Source organism: Astatotilapia calliptera, chromosome 7, assembly GCF_964374335.1.
Source record: "Astatotilapia calliptera chromosome 7, fAstCal68.1, whole genome shotgun sequence".
Lineage (NCBI taxonomy): Eukaryota > Metazoa > Chordata > Actinopteri > Cichliformes > Cichlidae > Astatotilapia > Astatotilapia calliptera.
In genome coordinates this window covers 29036522-29051749 of record NC_137428.1, presented here as the reverse complement: position 1 = coordinate 29051749, position 15228 = coordinate 29036522, and the positions used below count along the sequence as shown (strand labels likewise).

Here is a 15228-nt window from a genome sequence, read left to right as displayed (position 1 = left end):
TCATTTCACATTCAAAATGCACTACAACTACCAAAACACTTTATTCAGGTCTCAAATAAACTCATTCTTCCAGAACACTAGCAAAGGTTGACAGTCGACAAACACACTTTGTCACCCACCAAACAATGACCTAAAAAACACTAACAACATGTAGCATTACACAGTGTTTTCTTGTGTAAAACAAGGACACATCTCTCTTTATAATTTCAATATATGTTACTGGAATGAATCAGACATCATGCAGAATTCGTTAATATTTGTTTATGTATTTTTAGTTTTTTGCACTAAGTAATCCCAAAATACAAGAATTTGTATACACACCATCCACTGATACACATACAATAGTAATGCTAATCTACTCGGTCTTCTCCATTTGGCCGCAGGTTCTCATCCACATCACATCTTATGTCATCTAGGGCAACACACCTAGGAAATAATCTTCTGGCATGCCAGAATTGAAAGAGTTGAAAAATTGAAGGAGTAACACCTGTGTAGATGTTCATCTACAATGAGAATAAGCTGTGGCTGGTTAAACTGCATTTTTAGATTTAAAATATGTTTCACTAAAATATTGCTGTTGAATTTTGCTGTCTTTTTAAGTTTTGCATTGTGTTATTGTTTTGGCCATAAGTTTAACAGTTTTGAAAACAGTATGTAAGTACATGCAAAATGTCCTGTACGTACAAAGATTTTTGGCAGTTGTTGTGTCTGAGTGAGAAAATAATTCATGAAATTTGAGAGATGTAGTCATTGAATGCATTTTGTGCCAAAACAATGATAACTGGTCCTCAGTTTAGCCCACATAGACTTCTGTTGTGCTCACTGTGTGAGGAGTTTTGCAAAAGTGATCTAAGTATTGAGAAATGTGTCCTAGCGTCTGTAAAAAACTGTAAATGAATGATAACCTTTTGGGGAGGATCTACTGCTACAAAATATATTGAAGGTTTGCAACCCTAGCACCCATTCTGGCCTTTTTTGGAGCAAACAGAGGAAAGCACCTTTCTCTATGGCACTTGGATCAAATTAACCAAATTATTGAACCAGCTCGGATTCTGCCTGGCAACTTTCCAGCGTCAGTCCAAACATGTCCTGTTTGGTCTGAATAAATAGCTCCATCTTCCTGGAAGTCAGAACGAGGGCAAGCTATGGTTTCCCTGATCTAAGCTCTTTTTGACACAGTAAGCAGAGCTGGGACATGAGAAGGGGACAGGCAGGGTTGTGTGTGTGTGTGTGTGTGTGTGTGTGTGTGTGTGTGTGTGTGTGTGTGTGTGTGTGTGTGTGTGTGTGTGTGTGTGTGGGTGGGTGCAAGGATGTGTGCACACTTTTGAATGAGTGTATTAGAGGACAAAACAGTAAAAGAGTGAGATGAAGGAGCAGGAATTAGTTTAGTTGCCTCTACTTTACCTAAACTGGTTATCAGCATGTGCTCTGTAAACATCATATGCTTGTGTGCGCCTGTGCATAAACAACTGCATACGAGGGAGAGCTGCCAGTGATTGGCAGTATCCGAGTGATAGAGCAGGCGGGCATCCAAACTGTTAAACAAAGGATAATACATTTACTGCTTCAGTAAATGTGGTGTTGCAACACCTACTAACAAACCCAACCATTCAATGAAAAAGTACATTCTTAAACCTGCACCATCTTCTGCCACTATCTCCCCTTTCCTGGTAAATCCAGCACCACCTATGCAAGTAATGCAGAATATGCAGAAATGTAGTGGACTTCTGAAAGCTTCCATCTTACACCAAATACAGTGTGATATTTTAAAAGTGGAGCAACACACTGTTCTGATATTTTTTCCCCACCATTTTGACAAATGTTAGTCTAGCGCATTAGTAAAAGGAGAAGGTTTATATTTATTGTTCATATCCAATGTGCTGTTTGCCCGTTGTAAATGGAACAGCAAACGCCCAAGCGCTTGGGTCCAGCACAGGAAGACAGCCCAGATATCCAACAATTCACAAAGAGACAGGCAAGGATCCAAAAATCCAACAAACAAAATTTACAGGAATAAGCCAAAGATAGTGATCAAACATCTGGCAAGAGATCATACCAAAAAAAAGACAAAGACACAAGAAAATGCTAGTAAGCTTGACACAATGCTTTGATAATCTAGGAGGGAACAAATTAAAGGAATGGCTATATATTGGTGGGAATTGATAAATTGAATTGATAAAAGGTTATCACAATAATTAAGACATTATATGGATGATCATTTTCTGAAGGAAATAGTTAATACTTTCCCAACACTTATCTGGACTTTATCTCAATTTGTAGAACAAGGGTTGTGTAAATGCCACACTAAGTGGTTTACAATATATGGATGCAAACAATTTAGCTCTTCTTGGAAATGCCACTGCAAATAATTCATTCATTATTTAATATACAATTGACTAAAATCATAATGTAACCACAACAGGCCATCTTTTAGATAGACTCACTGTTATTTCTACAGACTCAACAATGAATCATATAATGAAGGCTGCCTTTGTGTCGTTATAAAGCAGCCACGAAACACCCCCCCCGAAATAAAACAAAGTTCACGTTAACAGTAACTTGAAATCCCATCCTCTGAAACACTAATTTCAGCTTCAGTGTCCCTGTACAGCGGTGGTACAGCGCTATGGTGCAGTAAACCTTACATGGCCATCTCTTGCACTGTTTCTGTCTTTCCTGGTTCTCTCTCCGCCTCTGTGTGTTTTCTCTCTTTGTCTCCGTATCTCGTATCCGGTGTCTCTGTCACCCAGAACTATTCCTGGATTCCTGAGGTGAAGGAAGCAGGAATGGCTGATGTGGCTGTTGGCAGTAGCATTTTTTTGTGTCTCTTTTCTGTCTGCACACTTTTTATAAAACACACGCAGAGACAATATTCTTGCGTTGATGACTTTGTTCCTTTACCAAGTGGGGAAGATGTTTCCTTGTGTTTGTGAGACAAAAGCCTTTCTTGTTAATGCACATGGGTGTGTTTGCATGTGTACATTTGCATATGTGTGGCACACGACACAGCTGAAACTGAGATATGGTCAGGCGGATGGATCGGAGTTAGCAGGTTCTTTATTATTGTGTATGGAGGAATATTCAAAACAGTAGCACACTCTCATGTTATCTGCCCTTTGCACAGTCTCACCTGCACTACAGCACCTCTGGGACTGTCCTCAACTCCCTGTTGTGCTTACTGGAACCTTGGCAGCCAGCTTCCATATCAGCCAATTAGGAAAGCTTTTACTAAAGCTCTGGCCAATTGAATTAAAGCTACATTTCCTTGCCAGATGAGACTCTAAATGTGCTGCTGTATGCTAGAATCTGAGAACTGGTGGAAAGACTCCTGTTTCACTGATAGGCAGTGGGCACCAAAACACACTCAAATGCTGCAGAGGTAGCAGCAGGAGAGAGAGACGTCCCGTGACATTGCTGTGTCTCCTCTTATTACTGAGTGAGTGTTACTGAGATTCCAAACTGTTTAAACTGAGCACATAACATAAAGCACACCAGAGCCCAAGCTGCTGAAGGACCATGACGCCATTCCCAGGCGTACATAAAACAGATGCAGAAGAAAGAGAGCTGAACCGAGGGACACATTTAGAGGTGACAGGAATCAGGCAAGTGGAGTGAATACACAAGGAACAGACAAGCTACAATATGATAAAGCCAATAAACCTACATCTCAGGCAAATGGCTATTCTCGCCTTCAAAACTCTCTCAAACAACCTGGTTAAAATATGTCGTCATATAAGCTTGTCAGTATTGACAGTAATACTGACAACACTATTTAGTAAGTGTCTTGATTCATGCTCAATCATCCAGGTAAGTAAATCCCAAAAGGTTGATTCTGTTCATATGGACTTTTTAATGAGAAGGCCATACACTGTCATTCATACAACGCTGACCTAACAACAACACAAACTGAAGGAATTAGATAAAAGATAAGCTTTTGCCTCTGACATTTGAATGAAAAATCACAAAAATTAGTTTTGCTATGTTGGCGATATAATATGAATCCTTAACAAGTTCAGAAAGTCAAAATGTTGTGAATAAACACACGAAAGCAAGGTCCAAAATGATAATTAACTTAAAAAATCCTACATAAACAACATGTACAGTATAACCGCTCATACCAAATGGTATCATCTAAGGGCTCCAGTCCTTAGGGTTCCAGTTGTTTATTTGATAATGAGAGGCACACAGGTCAGTAGAAACTGATATCAGTTGCATCTATGATCATTCATATTTTAATTTAATGCACTTTTACTTTGTTCAGTAATTTTGATTTTGGTTTGATTGCTTTTTGGATGAATGAATGAATGAATGAATGAATTGATTTTTGATGAAATCATCATCATTTAATGTATCTGACAATGGAAAATGATTCACAGATTGGTCCACTCAGACATCTCAATTGCTGACTATGTGGAGATCTCTGAGGATCTAGCTTCAGTTCATATAAAAATTAAAAAACAAATGTTAAAACTGCAATCTTTAAAATACTCTTGAACCTGGAATTTCTCTTTATCTCTGTAAATATAACAATTTCTCTTGTGACAACCTCAGAAGCTCTATAGGGATGTCAATTTATGATTATGCGTTACAAAAGTAAAACTTAGTGTGGATGTTGGAAAAAAAACCAAAATGGTCTTTGACAGTGTGGAATATATTTAGAAAAAAGAACCTGTCAAAAACCACTATTTTATGGTTTATGGCTGATATTAAATTGTCACTCTGCTGTGTCTCTATTTGTCTTTGCTATGTGTGCTCAGTCTATCTACTAGTGTTGCCAGTTCTCTATGTGTCCTTAATCTGGGTATCTGGTCCCAAGTAAGTTCCATTAGTGGAAATTAAATCCATTTTCAAATCCACTGAAGCAATCCAAATCCACTGGGTGCGCTTCAATCGCCTTCCAGATTCTAGGGAAATCAAACACCAAGGGCTAAATGGTAAAACACCCTACTTTAAATAAAAAAAAACACGGGGTTTATGTCTCAGGAATGTGAAATATAGGCATATCAATAGCGATAGTATAGTGGAAATTTCCATTTTAGGGCCATAATGTCACCTGAGCTAAATATATTCATATATATATGAATATATGTATATATATATATATATATATATATATATATATATATATATATATATATATATATATATATATATATATATATATATATTAGGGGTGCAACGATATTCGTATCGATATTGAACCGTTCGATACAGTGCTTTCGGTTCGGTACGCATATGTATCGAACAATACAACATTTGTAATTTATTTTATCAACTTTCCTTCTGACGATGCTGTCTGTGTTGAGCGCTCAGTGAATCTGCGTTCGACTACTCTGCCTAGGCTGCACTGTCCAGCGCAGATCCACTGAGCGCTCAACACAGACAGCATAGTCAGAAGGAAGAGCGCAGGGCAAGCTAGCAAGACAGAAGTTAAGCTCTCCTTGCAACATGGACCTCCCCCACCCTCATTCAGATCTGGCGTTTGGAATTATTTTGGTTTTCATGTGACGTATGACCCTGAAGGTAAGCGAGTCATGGACTAAAGTAAAACAGTATGTTGGATGTGCCATGCAATGCTCAATTACATGGGTGGGAACTAGTGTGTTAGCGCAGTTAGCTCGTTAAAGTGTTGGCCGTCTAGCCCCATGCACGGGGCGATCGGCGGTAGCTCGTTAACGGAGATTTGCCGTGTTGTGGCGTTAAGGTCATTTCAACGAGATTAACCTGAAAGCACTAGTGGGAACACAACGAATATGACAGCACATTTACGCCGACATCATCCTAGTGCAAAGACAAAAACAACTAACTAACTTTAGCCGAGTCATTTGGACAGCTGTTAGCACATGATTCTCCTTATGCTGCTGAGAATATAGCCCAGAAGAAGCGGATAGTATAGCTTTTATTTTGGAAAGAGACATTTCTCTGTAATAAACTCTCTTTTCCAAAGATGAGTGATTCCTCAATCAGATACAGGGCTTGCAATATCGCTAGCCCGACGTCCTGGAGCTAGCGATTTTTTCAGTCTGGCTACCAAAATCTATCTCTTCCCTGCCCGTCGGGCTATTGTAGGAAGGAAAAATATATGTCAATGCTTTTGCATTCTTTCAGAAATGTAGCTGGGTAATTATGTCATTGGCATCGGTGAGCCACTGTCAATATGTGACATATTGAAATCGCGTTTGAATTTGCGCTTGTTTTTTTGCTTTCACTTTGCAATCGTGCGAACTGTGTATAGAGAGCGACAGCACTGATCTGTGAGTGATGATAATTTGTGCACCAATTCCTCTGACATTGTCTTATTAATCGTTAGCTTACTACGCAAACATGATAAGTGAAATCTCCTGCAGCAAGCTTAAACATGTGAGAGGTTGATCGCGCAGAGAATCGCTGAGCTTATGTGAGTGCGTGTGTAAAAGCAGCAGGATATATATTTTAGTTCTGCTGAGCCAAATAAGACAGGTCAGGGTGAAGAAGTGACAGCCAAAGAAAAGCTTACCACAAAATGGAGAAGTTATGACAAATCAGACTATAAGGCAAAAAGAAAGTGCAGCTTTATGGTTTCATGGACAAAAGAATTTCTGTGGCTGCAATATGACGAGCTAAATAACCAGGGGTGCACATAAGTGGTCCGCAGGTGCGCATTCGCTGTCAAAATAAAAAACACGCACAAGGGTTAGGGTTAAATTTAAAAACTGTACTTTTAAGTTAAAATATATATTTATAATTTTAATAAATGACAAATTAAAAAGGCATGAACGTTTTTTTTGTATCGAAAAAATATCGAACCGTGACACCAAAGTATCGAACCGAACCGAACCGTGAATTTTGTGTATCGTTGCACCCCTAATATATATATACATGTCTAGATTCAAAGTTGAAACATCTATGCCTGTTTCATCTTTGAAACCCCCCCCCCCACCCCCACAAAAAATGCTTTAAAAAAAGTCTGAGATGTCAAGGGGGAATTATGAAGAAAAGGGGAATCAGGGAAATCTGGATTATCAAAAAAGGAACAGCAAGGGAAAACAATGCTTAAAAGAAGGAGGAGGAAACAAAGACAGACTGTGCAGGGTGATCATACAATAACAGCTCACTCTTTCCCTCCTTCTCATCCTTTTATCTTGTCAATACTCAGAGTTCACTGCAAAGTCAATGCTTGGGCGAAGGAGTCCACGAAAGTGCTGGAGGGGCCTGGAGCGCACGCATGCACACACACAGACACAAGCATACGCACACTTTTTCAGCCTAACCTATGTAATGCTCACTTTGTAGGGCTGCAGGCAGATATTTGTCCACTGCAGTAAATAGCCGTGTACGACCACACAAATAAAGAAGTAAGGATGTAATAATCCTGTCTCCCCCTCTCTCCAACACGTTCACAAAGTCTACTGTGTGCAGTACAAGACGAGCATTATACGGCTGTAACAAGTAAGGACTAAAGAAGCCTGTGTTGCCTCTCAATAAATCAACTCCATTTAGGCGAGAGAGGCAACAAAGGCACCCCACATTTCCACATAACCAGGACAGGTGTGGCTGAGTGTGTCAGCAAGGGGCACCTCCTGCACACGAAAGCAGGTTGGAGAAGGGTGGAGCAAATAAAAATAACCTCAAGGCAACAGGCCATTAGTCAAGCATGAGGACCACCAGACACAAAGAAACGATAAGACAAATGAGAAGCACTGGAGAATAGCAGAGAGCAAAAGCAGCTCAATTCACCAGTCAATAAAAAGAGAAACAAACTATCTGCACATAACGAAAAAAAAATTAACAAGAGGAGAAATATTGCAGCATCAGACGAAACAAGTTAGAAAGTTCTGCGTGGTACTGCATGCTGGTAGGTGTGAAGACCTTTGAACGCTGACAAGCTGACACGCCTGCTGTGGTCTTTCGAGTTGTTCCAACACCGGGAAATGAGGCGCACGTTTACGGTTTAATGCGTGGGGTTTTTTGTTGTTGTTTTTTTGGTATGCCAACAAACTGGTTGAGCAAGACGGGAGAGCAGTTCAGCATTTTCTTCCTCTCTGTCACTCGCTCGATGACGGGCATGCACGCACACGTATAGACACACTCGCGTAATAGGAAACATATACCGCTCTGCATATACACACACAAAACAGGAGGTATATGTATGTAAGGAAGTAGCCAGTTAACCTCAGTGATGAAACTTTGATCACTTACTTTTGGTTCCCTAAATCTATGCCCCCGTGAAGGCTAAAGGTGCATTTAAAAAAAAGGAAGTAGTTAAGTAACATAGCAATTTAAAAAAAATGCATTTAACACTTCAGGAAGACTTACCCCAAAAACCGCAGAAGAAGGGTTTGATAAAATATTACAGCTAAACAATTGAGACCTTTGTGCCAACGGTATAGCCTACATATCTTACAGTCAAGTGCGGAAGTGGGCTATCAGACACCTGCTATAAAAGATGAACTACAGTCGACCGACACCATCTGGCTTCATTGTCTTATTCTTCAAAGAACGGTTAATTTTTGAGACTCAAACATGTCTGACTGAAAACGTAACACGCTCAGTAACAGTAACATTAATAAAGTTTATAGTGTACGTAGTTCCTCTTTTTGCTTTTTTGACAAGGAAAAGCGAAAGCAAAATAAAAATAAAAATAAATAAATTATTTAATGCCAGTTAACTTAACCACAACCAACCGACAGGGAGAGATAAATTGTTCAAACTCTTGCTACTAGATTCTCAACTCTGCCTGGACGGCGCGCCGTAGAAAGGCGTCAGAAAACATCAAGAAAATACTTACGAGGTTGGCAAATGGGCTGCTGGGAGTCCGTCAATGACTCAAAAAACCCCACAAAAATATATATCCGAGCAAAGACAAAACAAACCCGATAAACAAAGCTCAGTCCAACACGTGAGCGAGACGAGCTGTCACCGTCCACTCACGACGAAGAGAATAAAAAAAAAATCACGAGCGCCTTGACAACCTGGGCAGCGAGCGAGCGCGAGCCCGGAGCCGCCTGCTGGTCTATCCCGCCTCGCAAGACACGAGAGCGGAGCCAAAGAGAGGGAGAAATCTCCGGAGATGAATGGCGGGAGTGCGCAGGCGCGGACGAGGGGGGGTCGACTCATTCCGCTGGAGTCGGGCTGTGAAGAAGGCAAGTGCAGAAGTGCCGCATGTATGTAATCTATAGCCTACTACTAGCTCTCCGTACCAGGAAGGGATTTTAGAGGGGGGAAAAAAATACGTGACAGCGTAAACAGCCGCTGATATATGGCGATAAAGCTATTCCTCAACCCATATGCAGACACACATAGCCTATATATACATTTACACACACAAAGAGAAAAAGACAAGATACGAGCTTCTAACTGAGCTTTTTCATTAATGTATAGCCTGTGCAGCTAATGACATTACTTTGAGAGGTTAGGCAAGAATTCACCGCAGATTCATTTATATTTACTAAATCTAATATATGTGATATCTAATCTGAGGCTTGTAAAAAAGAAAAGTCGATTGTGTCCATTAACACAATCAATTTTAAATAAAACAGAAAATCAGATGTAAGATGCTGAGTAAACAAGTCAGCATGAAAGAAAAAGTACGAGTGCTTGTTTAGTGATTTCTTTTTGTAGTTGAAAGCATTAAATACGACTTTACTGCCAAAACAACAGAGTCAAAAAAAAAAAAAAACTGAGCAAAGAAACTGATTTAAAAAGCATATGAGGAGCTATAGCCTATCTTCTCCAGGGCTCCCTCTCCATCCACGAGAGGCATTAGCTACTCTCTCTCTCTCTCCCCCCAGACAGTCTTATAAATAATTCAGCAAAAAAAGCTTATGCCTCTGCCTGGCTGCATGCAGCACCAAAAAGCCTCTCACGCTCCCCGGTGCCACAGCGTCAGTCTATGCTGGCGTTACCAATTAAGCTAAAATAAATCTAGAAGCAAAATAAAGTTCAATCAACATTCTCGTTTCGCAAATGGCTGTGGAAGATCAGCCAGATCAGCCGGGGATTACGAGGCTGCTGTCAACTATCAATAGCCTCATGTGCCTGGAAGAGACAAGGGGGAGAGGGGAAAAAGAGGAGCTGGAGGGGGGGGGGGGCTGAGTTTCAATGCGTAGACGGTGCAGGGCAACCGAGGATGCTGTTTGTCCTGTCCGCGGATCTGATCGGAGGAGAGCAGAGAGTCAACCCGCAAGCGACAACAAATGAATCCAAGACATCCCGTCCCAAAGCTGCGCATCTGAATTGCTTCATGCGGAGCTGGTGAGGGGAGATGAAGGGAGTGAAGGGGGAGTGTAAAGCCAGGACAAAAAGCAATTTACCTGCACACTGCTCCCGTTCAGCCTGCCGTTATTACTTCCCCACTCAGTGTGGCTTTCAGGGCTGGCGCTCACTCAGAGCTGCCCGCCGCTGAACGGGAATTTAGACGACGGGATTTGTTCACGTGGCCCCGTTCGGTGCTCCTAATTGGCGGAGCTCCTGGAGCTGCTGCTCCATTCGCACCTGTGCAGCAAACGGTGCAGCCGACAGCGGTTCACGGAAGAGAGGCAGGTGCAGGAGAGGAGAGAGAGAAGGGAAGCAGTCTGGCAAAAGGTACAACCTCTCTTAACAGTCTAATGCAACTCTTCCTCCTTGTTTTGTTTAATTTAAATAGATTCAATTTTATTTATGTAGCGCCAAATCACAACAACAGCTTTATATTGTAAAGAAAGTACACCAACAAACATGCAGAGAAAACCCCAACAGCCAGACGACCCCCACTGAGCAAGCATAAGGCAACAATGGTAAGGGTTGGGGTGTTGGGTGGAAGAAAGGATAAAGAGACACTAAGTTTAATTAAACTCCCTGAATAAGTCGGTCACATAACTAACAGCTGAAGCATACTACAGACAAATATTTTAGGTTTTTTTAGCTTTCTTTTGCAGTGTTGGCTCAATATGAGATATGAGATACATCTGTTACACATCTGCACAGCAGAAGAATTTCCGTGGCTGTCGTTTGAGCAACTTGGCCTTATCCACATCCATGAGCACATGAAATCCTAACAGGGCCACATATAGCTAACAGTAGTGTATTTACAGCAATGCATGAGTGCATTTGATTTACAGTAATTGGTGCCTAGTGTAGCCCACAGGTGCTTCTGCCACATGCATAACAACGCACAACATATTTGCAATATGCTATGCATTAAATACTGTATTTCTGCTTGAGACTTCTAAACAAGGCTGCAGCAAACCTCAGTATGTACAGCCAAACCTTTATTCCTTTAACCCATGCACACACAATACACGCGCACCATACACACGCTGTTATTCATCTACCTACCTAGGCCACAGCATAGTAGCAGTCAATGGTGCGGGAGTATTTTTAGATCTTATGTGGGTTGCAGATGCTGCTGTACTCAACCGGGTCATAGCAAACAGAAATCTGTTTTCACTGTAACATTCAATGCCTTTTGATTTCCTGTCAGATTTCCCCATCCTGTCAACATGTGCTTTGCCTTCCATCTTCTTCTTGTGCAAAGATCTGTATTACCACTTTCACCTGAGCACACCTGTCTGAATGTGGTCATAAGTCGTAATCTGTTAAAAAAAAATCTGTAATTTTCAGTTTTCTTCACAGCTACTGGCAGATTGGCCTCCAGGCTGTTGGCAATAATGTACCTCTGTGTTCTCCCCCCCCCCCCACTCAGTTTTGGCCTGAATTAAAAGCATGTTGGGTTTTTTAGGGCAACATAGGGCATTTATAATTGACTGTGATAAATCTGGCTATGTTGCAGTTCCAACTGCAGATAATTCACAGTGAATCATCTTACAAGCTTGTGTAAATCTTCAAGACATTTCAAAACTCAAGCCGCTGAAGTCGGTTTTATAACACACCTTGATGTAGGTTGGAATAACTAGTTGTCACGGCATCCTTGAACACTACTCATGTTTCCAGACTGGAGGGGTTCCCTTGGTTTTTGGAGTCAGGGGGTGGAGAGTTATTATCTGGGAGAACAAAAGCTGAAGAGCAGAGAACGCAGCAGTCTTCGCCTCCTTGTGTTTCCGTCTATCCTTTCCTTCATCCGCCCCCATCATCTCTCCACCCCCCCCCACCCCCCCCCCGCCCCCCAACACATCACCACAAACGCCTGCCATCTGACACCCCTCTAAGGAGTTCTTTAGTTGTCTTCTAAACACACAGGCACACACAGACACACATATGAATTGCTGGTAGTGAAGATGAGCTCCTATGTTCTCAATCCAAGGCAGCAAACTGGGCCAAATGGCACAGAGAGAAACAGACGGAAGGACAGACAGAGAGACACTCTCTTTCAGTGCTTTAATCGAGCCTATGTGCACCTCAAAAAAGAGGGGAAAGATTGAGAGGGACTTGGTGTTTGTGGACCATATAGTGAAGGTCACAGCATGTGTGCACAAACCGTTGGTCATTTGGTTCAATGCCACATGGCTGTCTGACCACAAGCTGGACACAGGGAGCTGTGTGTGTGCGCGAGGAGCCTTGCTGGGGCCGGACAGAACTTCGACGGGTAGCAGATGGTGGTGCCAGCGTGGGATGGACATGAGAGCAAGGTGGACTCACACACATGGATGAACACAGGCAACACTGCCTGTGGTTAGACAGCCAGTGTTGCCAGGAAGCGTTTCAATAAATGCTAATCTGACTATCATACTCCACCACCCTTTGTGATTGTTAACAAACATGTAGAGTTTTATCATTCCTGTGTCCTAATTACTTCTGATCATTATGCAGACCACACTTCTAATTTTTGCTTTCTAATTAAAAAAGTTACCTCAGCGTATTACCGAAGAGATAACATGTCACCGTTAACAAAGAAATAATCAGCGTTGATAAAAGAAGGCTGTTTAATGCAGCACAATAGTCAGGCAGCCGGTAAGATGTCTGTGAAACCCTAATTTGTTTAAATATAGGATGAGTTTCACAATTAAAACAAAACCCTTTTGTCAAAACTGATGCACATTATATACACAGACAAACTTATTCAAAGCACAAACATACAGCTCCCCGGGCGCACACATATAAAAACATCTTCATGGGACTAAGGCTGAGCAGCTGTCTGGGGAGTGCGGGACATCTCTATTGTTGGAGTGTGATGGATGAGATGGGAGATTTGAATGCAGAGCTGAAGACTATAGACCGAGAGGCAAATTTCCTCTGCCTATAACGTGTACCTTCATTACTGCAGTCAATGGAAAAAGATGTTTTTCCTTTTTCCATCTCTCCTAAGGTGAGCACAAAGGCTGTTAAATTAGGGTCACACAGAATGAGCAGATGATGACATGACACTTCGACAACACTGGTGTTGTGTGAGGGAGATGGATTTATTTTGAGTTCATGTGCTTCGGTGCAGTTGTTTCCTATATGCATGAAAACATGTCTGGCTAGCTTTGTGAGGCAAACATGTTTGACCTTCCCTCTCCACTTACAATGTTGTAATAATTGCAAACAACGCACTTATCCTCAACCATAATCCCAATCCTAAACTTAGATCTGAAATTAAACCCCAAGTCTTAACCTCAAACTCTCAAAGCTCTTTGAAATAGTGTCAGCTAAAATGACTTTACTTTTCCAAAATGTCTACAACTCAGTGCTCACAAAAGAGGCCATGCAAATTCACCCACAGACACAAACACACAGTGTGGCTTGTGGGTAAAATAACGTGTGAACATCTGTTGCCAGTGACAGGCAATGGTAAGGTGAGATCGTGCTCTTGCCCCCACCCGAAACCTCACACATACAACCAATAAAGACACACACACTCACCCCGTCTCACACACACATACAGTAAAGCCTGTTATCCTGTGTGCAGCTCAAGCCTTTGGCTGTCAGATTTGATCTCAGTCTCTCTGTGCTGGTGGTGACAGAATGACATACACGCTCATCAAAAGGGTTGATACTCTCCTTTGTTTGCCTTAATACTGCAGGACCTGCTCACCTAAACAACAACCTGTGCAAAACTTTGTTTTCCATGCTGTAACTGGAATGGAATAGTCTTTTCACAAGTTTACTAAGAAATAAAACATGAGTAGGGTATAGTCACATTATTTTCTTGGCCCATGTGTCCACCTGTGTTTGTATGTTAGGGTCTTTATCTCTTGTTTCTTACATTCAGTTTTATTTCCCTTGTCTTGTCTTCTGTGATTAGCTTCACCTGTGTTCCCTACCTGTTACCTCTTTCCTCCGCCTGTATGTATTGACCCTGTCACCTCTTTTCCTTTGTCAAGTTATCCTACATACAGTATATTGCCAAAAGTATTCACTCAGCCATCCAAATCATTGAATTCAGGTGCTTCAAGCACTTCCACGGCCACAGGTGTATAAAATCAAACACTTTGGCATGCAGACTGTTTCTACAAACACTTGTTAACAAATGGGTCACTCTCAGTGTTATGATCCAGGTGAGCATCTGGTGTTTTCTTGCTATCAGCCTGTGTCTTCCTGTGTCCACATTGTGGGCGGAGCCCAGGCTTCTCACCTGTCATCCATTAACGGCAATCATTGAGGCAATACGTACAGCCAGCAAAGTCTTGGTCTAATTGCATTGTAGCTTTTTTGTCTATACACTGTACCTAAATTGATTTCCTTGTGCCTTCAGTTTCCCCGCCACTGCACCGCTTAATTCACCTGCAGCTTAGTTCCCTGGATGCTGGTCACTTTTGCAAGATTCTCTGCATCGATTCAAACTGCCTGTTAGAAACTAAGCATCTCATTGCACTCACCAGCCTGTCCTCCTGCCCGCCGTCACTCCTGGATTCCTGGAAACACAAGATTGGAACCTCACTTGATCACAAACTTCTTGGACGCAACCTTCCCCAGAGCCCAAACCCGCAAATCCAGTATTCACCTTTCATCACTCAGCATCTAATCATGCTGTCCCTCTGTTTCAGTGCATCCACATTAGAGACTCCCACTACCTTCTCATGTCTTGTTATCTTGTATCTCTGTGCACGCAATAAAGTTTGTTATCTTGTCGCTGTTCGCATTTGGGTCCATCTCACGTGCAGTTCCCTGGGTTCCCTTGAGCTCCCAGGAGCTCAGTGAATTCCAGCCCAGTACTGTGACAGGATGCCACTTGGGTAACAAGTCCAGTTGTGAAATTTCCTTGATATTGAATATTACACAGTCAACTGTATGTGGTGTTATAACAAAGTAGAAGTGATTGGGAATGATAGCAATCAGCCACAAAGTGGAAGGCTATGTAAAATCACAGAACAGGAGTTGGGCTCTTCAATA

General features: G+C 41.8%; 1 protein-coding gene and 1 long non-coding RNA gene across 4 annotated transcripts in view; one reads left to right on the top strand and one right to left on the bottom strand.

The window, feature by feature from the left end:
- Nucleotides 1-10392, bottom strand: part of strbp (spermatid perinuclear RNA binding protein) — a 98556-nt gene extending 88164 nt beyond the window's left edge. For 2 of the 3 annotated variants that reach the window (XM_026174136.2, XM_080304380.1), the window contains exon 1: nucleotides 8768-9019. The gene's annotated coding sequence lies outside the window, so the exon portion shown is untranslated. Of the gene's footprint in view, nucleotides 1-8767; nucleotides 9020-10292 lie in introns of those variants that run through there. The other variant, XM_026174137.2, reaches the window with a different exon arrangement.
- LOC113027361 (uncharacterized) lies at nucleotides 9829-14967 on the top strand. The gene is made up of 2 exons (XR_013910452.1): nucleotides 9829-10563; nucleotides 14591-14967. It is a non-coding gene; the product is annotated as an uncharacterized LOC113027361 (long non-coding RNA).
- The last annotated feature ends 261 nt before the right edge of the window (nucleotides 14968-15228 follow it).